Below are 10,657 nucleotides of genomic sequence, written 5' to 3' on the forward strand. Positions count from 1 at the left end.
GTAAAGCCGGACGCGCGCTTTTTATGTTGATTAACATCTTGGCGGCGACTTAAAGACCAACAAAAACAACAAAAAATAAAACTCTCGTCTTGTAGATTAGGATTGCGGCGATCTGAGAGAGAGAGAGAGAGAGAGAGAGAGAGAGAGATCTCAGAACTAAATCTTAAGTTTATAAATGGCTACAGAAAAATGAAGGAGAAAAAAAAAACAAACCCTAAGGTTGTAATAGAGAAATATATCACTCGAAGGACACAAATATTTGGACAAGTCGTCGTGTCGCCTATCAGTAGACATAATCGATAATGGCATTGCCCGTCCTGTCTTGGCCATGTCCTTGAAGCAGGTCTTTTACAGTTATAGAAATTCATTTCACTTTCTAGGGAAAAACAATAGACCCAAATAATGTCATAAATTTCATAAAGTGTCAAAAGGAACACCTGAACACAAATATGTTGCACCACAATGTTGTGTGTGTTGTGTGTGTGTGAGAACAATCATGTTTCATGTAGGTACATATATTTATATAGGGGCGTTTCGACCATTTATCGATATCAAAATGCCATCTATTGACAAGTAGATAGATTGAGGATAAGATTTTCAAATATTTGTTGCATTTTCTCGGCCTATTTTGTTTTGGCAGTACTCATCTCAAAGGTTTAGGTCATTGACCATAGCCATCTTGGACCCACCCACCCACACACACACCGCATTCTCATTACCTGTTAATAATTCATGACATTTTTATGCGTTTTTCTGTTTTTGGCTGCTGACTCGTTTTCTGCCAATGCCGCACAATAAATTGAAGTAGCAATTTCCATTTTATTTTTATGATCGATGAAATTCCCAGTTCGAACATTTCGAAACTTTTGCTGTTTGTTGTGTTGTCCACTTTCAGTTGGTCATCACAGACCGCCTTGTGTGTGTGTATGGGCAATTGTCAGTGCCCTCAATAACAGTAAACAAACCCTCTTACTTCTTGTCAGATAACTTTTTAGCCGGCGGGCTCATCATCATCGTCATCATCCCTTAATCAACCGTCGATTGTGTTTTTGGTGTGTTAGACCAAAAAAGAGTTGAATTTATTGAGTAGAACAGTTGATTGCAACTGCATAAGAGACATATGGAGCAATTTTCCATCCTCTACCCCCTTCCTCCTCATTCCAAGCGTTTTGCGAATTCACAAACTATATAAACTATAGATATGTTCAAGAAGTTGATCAAAAAACACTTACCACTTATTAATCCAACAAATTTATATCCTGTATAGAGACAAATTAGAAAAATATTAGCTAAAGTGAGATATGTTTAAATTGCTTTGGTTAAATTTAAACTAAGGTTCTTAAACTTGAAGTTTAAAACATTCAAAATAATGTTCAATTTGGAATATTAAGTAGTTGGCATTAGCTACATGTTAGATGGGCTAATTTCTAGCTTACATAGTCTAATCTATCAAATGATCTTTTGTCAACCTGAACTCGACTCAAAACTAGCAACGATACAATCCAAATGTCTCTTCCCCCCATGCGCCACCACTCCGCTCATTGAATGAGCCATAAAATTTGTTAATTTTCCATACCAAAGTAACAAAATCAGGCCAAATCTAAACAAAATTAGAGCAGTTTTTTTTTTTTTTTTGTTCGTTGTTAGTCTTTATGGTCTTTTTTTCGTTGTTGTGCTATACAGAAGCACAGTTGTCCAGCTAAAAACAAGAGAGATATGGAGAGTGAGAAGAAGAAGACGGGGGGAGACTTTTCTACCTACATAGGTTATGGAGCGCACCTTATCTCAAATGGGAAATCATTACCGCGTTTTTATTGTTTTACAAATCAGAGATTTCGTAGCTCTTTTGCCATCCATTTTGAGATTTTTTATGGCACAACTTTTGCTGTAAACGAAGAGTAAAACGAAACATATTTTTAACAACATTTCACGTAATTTTCAACAACAAAATAATTACATTTTTTAAGTACTTACCAAGTCACACACACACACACACACAGTTACAAAATGGATTTCTCACATTTCGAAATGTGACATGAAATTATCTCTCAAGTCGAGGAGATATATACCTATAAATTTCTATATGCCAACATCAAATTAACATTGCTCTGGTGGTGGTAAGGGGAACGCGAGGAGCGATGGGAATGGTTTTAACTTAGTTTTTTTTTTTGAGGAGAGGGTGGTGGGGTGCGAACAAATTGCAGTTTTATTTAAATGAATTGTCGCTGTAAAATTGCAAACTTGAATAATATGCCGTGAAATTGCCAAGAAATTCGCAACTTGATAAATCTGCAACAATTTGGCACACTCGCGTGCAACTTCCTATGCCACTTGCTGTCCCTGTCTCTGTCTCTGTCTCTTCTTGTTCATTGGCTTTTCGCTTTCCTCTCCTTGGTTTTTTTTTTTTGGTGACAGTTGTTGTTTATTGACACGCCCGCAGCCACCGTGAAAACATTTTAAAATTTTCCAAAAACATAAAAAATAAAAGTACAACGGAAACGAAAACAAAACCAAATCACAGATAGGCCAACAAAAGGACACACACATATGTACAAAGGGAAAGGGAACAAAAATTCGCATAATATTTCACACCATTTTTTTTTTTTTTTTTTTTTTTTAGCGCTTGAGGGTTTTTGATTTTATTTTATTTTTGGTTTTTTGTCTTTTTGGTCTTGTTAGAAACCCACAACGGCTGTTGGATTACCATTTGGTTGGGGGATGAAGATACATATAGATAGATATTCTGTTCAAAAAGATATATAGATAGATAGATAGATAGTTCGAGGCATATGTCATTGATGGGCAAATCAGCCCTAAGGGTTACGACAAGTGGCAGGGACAACTTGGGGTGGGGGGGGGGGGTTAAATTTAAAATTTATGATAAATTTGGTTACATATCATTAGAGCCCTATTGCTGTTAAGTGGGCAGGGTGAAAGGAAATCGTTCAACTTGGCTTAGAAAAGAATAAAGAACAAGTTAAAACCATTTAGACCATAAACATCTTGTAAACTGACAAAGGACTATTATAATCAGGCTAGGCTAATGGAAATGTAATGGTAATAAACTTCTTTCTGAAAGTTTAAAGAATTTTGGGATTTACCTCCCTCTCATTAAAACTGCATTAAACTCTATGCATGAACTTGAAATTGTTTGTCTAATGGAAAGTAAACTACTTTTTGTTTACCTTTTCTTAACTTTTATTATGGCAAGTTCTCATGTGATGATGGTTCCTTCCTTTCAATTAGAAATTTGCGCACACTCAGCACTAAAGGGACCAAAACAAAGCAACAACAACAACAACCACAATCTTTTGTCCTTCTGAAGGCATCATAAAATGTCAACAGGAAGGACCACAAGAAGATGCGTGTCATCCCAAGAAATTCAGATGCCCCTTGGGTGTGTGTGTGTGTGTGGGAGGAAAACCAAAAAGGAATTGACCATGAAATTATATATATTCGTAGAGTCGGCAGTCGGAAACCCCCAAACCAATGAACTATGCATAAGTAACTACTTTGTCTGAATATGTGTGATAATTTTTTTTTTTTTTCGGAAATTCATTGGAGCAAAAGAAATGAATTCAAATTGCCAAAAATAAAAACCAAATAATAATTGTACAATTGTTGAGTCATGGCAGTGGCTACCGTTTCTGCGGTTTTCCTTCGATAGTGAGCAACCGAAGTCAAGTCGACCATAACCATGTCATGGAGATTGGTCATTTAGATGGTAGATTACGTTTTATTGGCCTCCGAAAGCCTCTTCCAAATGGTTCGCATAATATGGAAATCGTGATGGCAATGGGCATGGGAACTCTTTTAAGAGAAAAATCTTTAAAATTTGCTCGGCTTTCCATTTGTATTGTGAGAAAGGAACTTTATATTTCATACAAATTTTTGTGTGTGTGTGTTATCCACTTTTAGCTAATATTTTTTTTTTTTCTCTTCGAATCGTTTTTTATAGATTATTTAAGACATGAAAATTTGCATATGTTTGCAAAAATCCCCCCAAAAGTAAGCAAATCAAGCTCGGATCGCTTTGAAGTTGTTTTCTCGATTTCGCCTGATGAATGCATAACGAGCTAAGGCTAACTCACTCGCTCACATTCATTCCATTCACTCAGTCAACTCCTGTGAGTGACAGTTAGAAGGTAATACGGTTGGGCAGGTGGTTTGCTCCTTATTCCCAGGGGACGAGAGACTGAGAGAGAGCGAGAGAGTTAGCGGCATTGTAGGCGATTATGGCTCGAAATCTATAGAGTTTCATTCAGTTTGATTTGATTTCCAGTTCAATTGATTGACCCTTGACCTGTCCTGTATTCATATGTGTTGGAAATATCAGTTCAATCCAGGACAAGTGGAGGTAATTTGCTTCCTGTATGTGTATATGCCCCAAAGGCAAGGTATGCCAAAAGTTAATGAAGTGGAAGTGCATGGCGGGTGGTGCCAGCAGGGGTTGGGTGGCAGACTTTACCAATAATATTATTAGAAGAGCAACTTGCTGCTTGGCTGTCAATGGTTTTTTTTTTTTTTTTTGTTCTCCATACTTATGACAAATTGAGTTATTCGCATCTACATAGAGAGAGAGAAACTACAGAAATTTTGTATCATTAGTATTCGTAACGTTGATTGCATTTTAATTAACACACGGGCGCCAACCCCCACAAAATCAAACCCCAAGCCACCAAAACCACCGCGCCTACTTCTTACCCCCTCAACCGCCCACCACTCCACTCCTCCACTCTTCTGTTCCTCCCCTTGTCTACCCCTTTTGTTTTGTGGCAGCAAACAAAACCCGTTTGAGAATCACTCTGACACTCTGTCTATTTTGATTGAATTAAAACCGAAACGAAGCTAACGAAAAATTGAAAGAATCTTTTAATAACTCAATTAAAATTGCCATCTCTCTGTCCCCCCTCCACCCCAGTGTGTGTGCAGCTGGTTTATTAAATTGTTATAGACGGCAATATTAATTGGATTGCAAATTTCAAATAAATTATCTTTATAAATTATGTACATACAATCATTGTGGTCTGTCTCTCATATGTATTCGTATGTAATTATACTTGATTATAGTGATAATTTGTAAATGAACACTTTAATTAAACTAACTAGTAATCTCACTCAACGTTTAACAGTTCAATAACCCAAAGATCGTAGTCCTAACATGATTAAGTATCTGCTAAAATACTAGTTCCATAAATAAAGTGATTAGATGTGAAAGATCTAATCTTAAAAAGTGGGCCAAAAACCTTCTTTCCTTTTACTCTACTTTAGTATGGATTAAGTCCACTTTAATTAAAAGGAATTTGATATGAAGTCAAGTACTCAACTATTATTCTGGCATATATCATAGTTAATAGTGATAAATGTTAGAAATTGATTTGGTTTATTGGCAAAATTAAGAAGACCCGATCCCGATACAATATATTTATCATAAGTCTATGTCAAGAGGTTTCAGGCTTTCAGTTTTAAATATGCTCAAACTTACGTTTTGATTGGCAAATGATCTTGGCCAAGACATCAAGTCTAGTTAGCCTCAAATACAAAGTTCATGTGAACCCCTTTCAGAGAGATATATGTAAGTAGAGAAAACCCTCAACCCTTTTTTTTCGGTTTTGGTATGTGTGTTTTTCCAGCTTTTTAATATGGACGAAACGTTGTCGTTTTGTGTATTCTACTTCGTGGTCTTTTGGAATACTTCTTGCTATTTGTTGGACCTATTTGAGGTTTATATTATTTCGGGCTTCCCCCCTTACGATTTACAGTGCTTTGGTAATTTGTCTACAGATCAAACAATTGCCGAATACCGGCTAAAGGTTCTTATGTAAATTCTATGATTGATGGGGAAGGAGTAACGGAGGACGGGAGGTTGTGTGCATAGAGAGATGAGCAGACGAGCGAGCGAACAGGCAACCAAATTGCAGCTTGTAATTGTAAATGTACTCATGTGTTGGTTATTTATTCATCAGTCAGTCACTCGACACTAATCAACTAAAGTAACTTGGCACGGCGACGGCGACACGCATCCTTGGCAAAAAGGAATTATGCAGTTGTAAGTTGGAAGAAGTTGCGGAGAGCCTGAACATAAAACATTCCGTTGCATAATTGAAGAAGTTTCCCGGGGTGTGAGCTGTGTGGCATCCATAAAGCAACCACAAGGAGCACACAAGGTGGGTAAAACGCGGCGGCGGCCAAGTAGTCCAGGATGCCAACGAATTTATGGCAGGCAAACGCCCATATGTCTTTGGAGACTTATTTGCTTCTTTTTTTTTTTTTTTTTTTGATGTTGTTTCTGTTGTATGGCAGAAGAAATAGAAGCGGAATAGAGCTGGCAGAGGAGCAGCAATTGTCATCCGGGAAACAATTCTTTTGCATTAAATATTTTTATTGCCCTTTTGCCTACTTCAAGTTCATTGTTTTATTGTCAGAGTGCTTTAGCTTTAGCTTTAGCCTAACAACATTACTCATGAATATTTCAAATGAAATCTATAAAAACACCACAAAAGACAGACAGACAGACAAGCAGACCGACGAAAGGACATACAAACAAGCAAGAAATGGCAAATCTCTCTCCTCTAGGCAAAAGTTAATAATTTGAAGTAAAATCTTTAGTGAAATTAAAGTGGTAGGAAACAGCAGGTGGAAGGGGAGTTGTACACACTCATATGGAGTATAAGACGCATTTCAAAGTTGCTGCAACCGAGCGAGAAGTCAACATCATAATCATCATTATCATCATCATCGTAGTCATCGTCGTCATCGTCAAGCAACGACGCTGATGGCGGCGCGGCAGCTCCTTTGGCAGAGACTAACGTTCCACGCACGTGACGCGCATTTCCAATTAGATTTATGATTTTAATACTTCGTATTTTTTCATAAAGTCTACCGAAGAAGTAGTGGCATACAACATACTCTTGTACTTACTGCATGCATACTCCAACTCCAACTCCAATTCCAGCTCTAAGATCCAAGCTCCCAGCTCCAAACACCAACTCTGACTCCGTCTACGTCTCCGACTCCGACACCATCTCCGGTTTCGTCTCCGGCATAGAAGAGAAGACTCTTTTCGCTCGAAAATTTACGGCATGGGAATGCCATGGCGGTAGAGTCAAAGTTTTTCTCTAGTTTAGGACACCAGAGCGAGGTGGAGCAACAGTAGGAGCAAAAGCCACGAGCATAAATATGATGACCAACAAGATGATGATGATGGTAATGATGATCCATACATACACAAGTATAAATTAAATTGCAAGTTTCATGTAAATTTCATTGCACTGACGAATGAGAAATTGTGTGCTGAAGCATTATTCAATAACCATCATAATCCAGAATTGGTATTCCTTCGAAAAGCAAATGACCAAAGCTTATCCCTCCTCAAATTGTAGATCAAAGTTCATTTAAGCAGTTTGTTTCATTTCTAACTTAACATTCAGTACAATTTGAGTAAGTTTTTCATGAAAAGGATGAGCAGGCAATGACACACAAAATTTGGGGGCCAACAGTGATAGACAGATGAGTTACAGGATTAGACAAATATATATTGTTTACAATCAATTTCGATGTTTTTGCAAAGAGAATTTTCCAAACAATTTCTCTCGCAACCATTATCAACCGATTCACTTTAATAATTTCAAGTATCTTTAACCCATGACCCTTGCACAAACTGACCTCACATACATCTAAATAGGTTTGAGTGTATGTATGTATGTATATACCTGGTTAAAGTTGGGAAAAGCATTTTGTTTCGATCTCCTTTTTGGCCAAAATGGCAGACGTTGTTTGTCATTAACAACAGCCCCCGGCAATAGCAACAACAACAACAACAATAACAACAAACAATTCCAGCTACCGACGCAGTAATCAGTCACATCGACCATCGACTTTCCAAGTGAATGGGCGGGACGTGACTGAGCTTTATACATACATATATACATATGTGTAGGTACATAAGAGAGACACACATATACATACGATCCCAAAAGTATATAGAGAGATGGAGAGACAGAGACAAATGCCCCCTACCCCATGTAAGAGTTCCTTTTTTTTCCTGTCCTTTTCTTTCATTTTATTTGCTTATGTAAAACCAAAAACTTCTCCCGCACTCACAACTCTCTCTCTCTCTCTCTCTTTCGGTCTCTAGTCCCTTTGCATTCTATCTCTATCTGGTATTTTTTTTTTCTTTCTTTCTACTTCTTCTTCTTCTTTATTTTTGTCTATCTCACTTTATCTAGTATCTGCTCCTTGTTTACTTACTCGTATTTACTTTGGTCTGGTTTTCCATGTTGTTGGTTTATTTCTATATCTCGTTTTTCTTTTTCCTCGCTTTGAAATGTGACTGAAATTTTAATGCCGACAAAATGTTTGCCGTCTGTATATACAGAGATACATATACATATGTACATATATGTATATAGGAGGAATGTATGTATATATGTACATATATCGGATTTTGCTTTTAGCCTTACCTTTTTCACTCTCAGCCATAAGCCATGTTTAGTTTTTGGCCATTTTTTGTTTTTTTTTTTTTTTTTTTACCCGCTGTTCCCAACAGGAAGATGGGCAAAGGCTCCCACCACATGAAGCCATGGAACCTCTTCTATGTTTGTATGAGTATGTATATAGGAGAAGGTAGAGAGTCATGTGTGGATTTATTATGCCGATTTTATTTGTTGTCGCTTTTCATAATAAACAATAAAGAAATATATAATGTTGAGTTTATTTTTTCTTGTCATATATTCATTAATGATTAATAAAGCCATGACTCAGATATGACGCATTTTATATAGAAAGACCCATGGATATGGCTCATAGTCTCACAGTGAACACCAATTTTCAAGTTAAGTATCGAAATTTGAAATCATTAATCGTTAAATGGGAAATCTCAAGCAGGACCAACGTCAATAATAGTTAAGGACATTACTGGATGTAATATACTACACATTTGGATGTATATGTAGATATGTCTTTTATACCGCATACTTTCTCTATTCAGATGTATTTTAGGGGCTTTAGGTTAACAGTTTTTTACATCTAAAGCAAATTTCAAACCTATTTTTTAACCAATTTGGTAAAGGATTCTATTTGCAGCATTTGTTATTGCTGGTATGGACTGTGTGAGTTCTTCATTAACGTATATCCACTGTAATTCAATTGGCATTCTTATGGGTAAATTGATATCTTTACATTCGTCACTTGAAATCAATGATGGCTATCGCAGTGCCTTCCCTTTGGCCTCTCATTCTCAGTCCCCTTCGTTTTCCACATCATTTCAATTCTATGCATAGCTAATGAAGCAACATTTCAATCACATACTCAACCCCCTCACCATTCCCTCACACACACACACACACACACAGAAAACCCTTCAATCAACTATTATACACTAAATTTTGCACATTTTTTAAGCTTTTCACAGAGTTTCTCTTTTCGTTTTTGGGTATTTCCTTGTTGCACTTTGTGGTCCACGCGGACAGGAAGAAATGTTGGCACATTTATAATTTGCATGTACAATACCACCCCCCACCCCCACCACCCAGTCATGTACTCCTTCCCCTTGTGCATCTCTCTACTGGCTTCCTTTGCAAGGAGGAGTCAACTTTTTAATGAGATTTAATGGCGCCACTGGGAGAGCTTCCACATTTTTGGCCCAGGAGCCGGAACCGGAGCCACTTCCACTGCCTCGACTTGTCCTTGTAAGTGAGCATTAAATCATTTTACACCGAAAAAACGGATAAGGAGTTGAGCCTGGAGACCTTAAAACTCAGGCCAGGTATCGAGTTACGTGGGCCTGAGGACCATAAATCTTTCCCTCAGCGATAAGCGGAAAAATATTCAGAAATAAATTATTAAAGTGGAAGAGATGGAAGAGCGTTTTGGAGCCCAGAGGGTAGAAAGATTCATCATTTCATAATTAGACTTCAATCTGCTTTGCCAGCTTTTTGGTCAGGCCAGGTTTATACACACACACACACACAAACACACAATGAAACACACACATGTGTGTTAAACCACAAACTTTTTGGAGTATTTTTTGCTTGACTTTTTTTTTTTTTTTTTTTTTTGGCCGAATTTCTGTGGTCACAAGTGTTAATAATGGCATCCTGATGCCTGCTTCTTTGACTTCTCGGTAAATGAAATTAAATTGTCCTTTGTCATTTCGATGCATATCAGCAGTCAGGGCCAGGAGAAGAAGGGGACAGGGGAGTCACAGTGACAATAAATTAATATTAGCGTGCGCGTTTCGTCCAACCCCCAAAAAGCCTGTATAAACTAATAAAGCATAAGGAATGGTCCTGTCCTCCACTGCCCTCCTGCCCTCGCTCGTGTCCTCCTGATGTTACATCACATATGGCCAAGAGAAGTGGCAGGGAGATTACATGACAGGGCCAGAGCATGGGCACGACCAAAATATGCCTGAAGTTCGACTGGTGTCAGTTTGCTCCTGTCATGTGTGTGTGTCCGTGTGTGTGTGTCGAAGGGAGAAGGTGGAAGATGCTGTCAGTAGTGGGAGTAAGCAGGAGCTGGGGATGGCGGGAGGTGGATGAAACATCAGTGTCAATCAATTTGAGTAAACAGAACAAGCTTAGTTGATGAGCGGAAACCTGCTCTGTGGCTAATTGAGGCAAATTAAGGATAGAACGGAATAAAGGACATGCAATTT

The 10,657-nt window shown here is 37.8% G+C and overlaps 1 long non-coding RNA gene across 1 annotated transcript; it reads right to left on the reverse strand.

Annotated features, from left to right (window-relative positions):
- LOC137574570 (uncharacterized) lies at positions 1 to 8,262 on the reverse strand. Its single transcript, XR_011032016.1, has 3 exons — positions 8,251 to 8,262; positions 1,233 to 1,259; positions 1 to 112 (listed from the first exon to the last, which is right to left on the reverse strand). It is a non-coding gene; the product is annotated as an uncharacterized lncRNA (long non-coding RNA).
- Positions 8,263 to 10,657: the final 2,395 nt, after the last annotated feature.

This window comes from Drosophila tropicalis, unplaced genomic scaffold, assembly GCF_018151085.1.
Source record: "Drosophila tropicalis isolate 14030-0801.00 unplaced genomic scaffold, ASM1815108v1 contig_463, whole genome shotgun sequence".
Lineage (NCBI taxonomy): Eukaryota > Metazoa > Arthropoda > Insecta > Diptera > Drosophilidae > Drosophila > Drosophila tropicalis.